Source organism: Apium graveolens, chromosome 4 (assembly GCF_009905375.1).
Source record: "Apium graveolens cultivar Ventura chromosome 4, ASM990537v1, whole genome shotgun sequence".
In the NCBI taxonomy this organism is placed as follows: Eukaryota; Viridiplantae; Streptophyta; class Magnoliopsida; order Apiales; family Apiaceae; genus Apium; species Apium graveolens.
Genome location: NC_133650.1, coordinates 219,809,657 through 219,811,187, shown reverse-complemented (window position 1 = coordinate 219,811,187; position 1,531 = coordinate 219,809,657).

The window sequence follows — 1,531 nt, the reverse complement described above, 5'->3', positions numbered from 1 at the left end:
TCTTTTGGCCAATTCCTTGTGTCTTGGAGATTTCTTCTGTTCTGATTGAACTTGCTTCTGTGGATCTTGAGATTCAGTGATTCCAGATGGCTGAGAAGGAATCTGTTGTGTTGGTTTCACAGCTTGTAGCTTGGCCAATATAGCAGCTTGCTCTTTTTTTTTCTTAGCCTTTTTGGCATCTAGAATAGCTTTCTTCTTTTCCTGCTTCAATCTTGCCTTTTCTTCTCTTTTTGCTTGAGCAAATTGAGGATGTCCAGCCACCACACAAATTTCTTTCCCATTCCTGAAAACTTTAGCAATTCTTCTCTTTAAAGCTGAATCAACTGGATCCTTGTAGAAGGCAATTGACCTTGATAGAAGCTTCTTCTCATCAGGTTTAGGTGTCTCATACACTGTATCCAAAGGGTTCTTTAATGATGATTTTGGATAGTTCACCCTTGGCTTCAGAATAATTTCAACTTTTGGAGATTTGATGCATGATGACTGTCCTCTTTCCAGATAGTTCATGCTCATTTCAATCACAGAGATCTGTTTTACTTCAAAGTGCTGAATGACTGACTTTACTGGCTCCTTTACTAGCCCAAACTTCCTTTGTATGTCCTCATCAATTTTCTCCCAGTTGATTGGCTTCAATCGCTCCTTTTCAGCTTCTCTTAAATTAGCTGTTGCTGCATTGATCAGATCTATACTATTTGTTACTGGTGGCTTGGTGAAAGTAATTGTGGGCACAAGTACTTTACTGATTTAAATTGAAGCTTCTCCCCCTCACTTGGTCCTTTCTCCCCCTTTTTGTTATCATCAAGTTGAGTAGAGGAGGATGTTTGAGCAGCCACCAGTTTCTGAAGTAAATCTTTCTATTGGGCTTGATAAAGATGAATGGCTGTTAGAGATGCTTCCATAGCTGACATTCTTGTATCCAAATCATCTATCTTTGTTGCAATATCAGAATTTTTCCTTAGTTGCCTCTTGATGTCAAACATTGTGGCTTCTGGAAGCTTAGAATCCATTTTGTCTGAAATGGCCTTCTTCATCTCATCAATATCACCCTTGATGGTGTTAACATCTCTAGCATGTTGGAAGCCTTGAATCTGTTACAGTTGCAGAGAAGCAAGATGTGCTTGAATGAGCTTCTTGGTGTTGGCATTTGTAGAGGTTTGAAGAGCAGTATTTGTCTGATTGATTAGTTAAATCAGGGTTGTCTTGAAGTAGTGCTCATCACAGTGCCTTGGAAATGCCCATGATGGCATTCCTGATCTTGAACTTGAACCTACTTCTCCCCTATATCCAATCCCTCTTCTTCACTGTCTTCATCTTCATTACCAAAGAAATCTGCTGAACCACCAGTCTCATAATCCACATCACCATCTGTAGAAGGCAAAGCTGTGATGGCATCCTTAGCTCTTAGCATTGACTGAGTGGTATACAATAGATTGACCATCCTTTCTGCATTGTTCTTACCCTGTTCAGCTAGAAGTTGATATGCTGGAACAGGGTGAGTAAATGCCTCAACATCAAGGGAGGTGGAATCTAT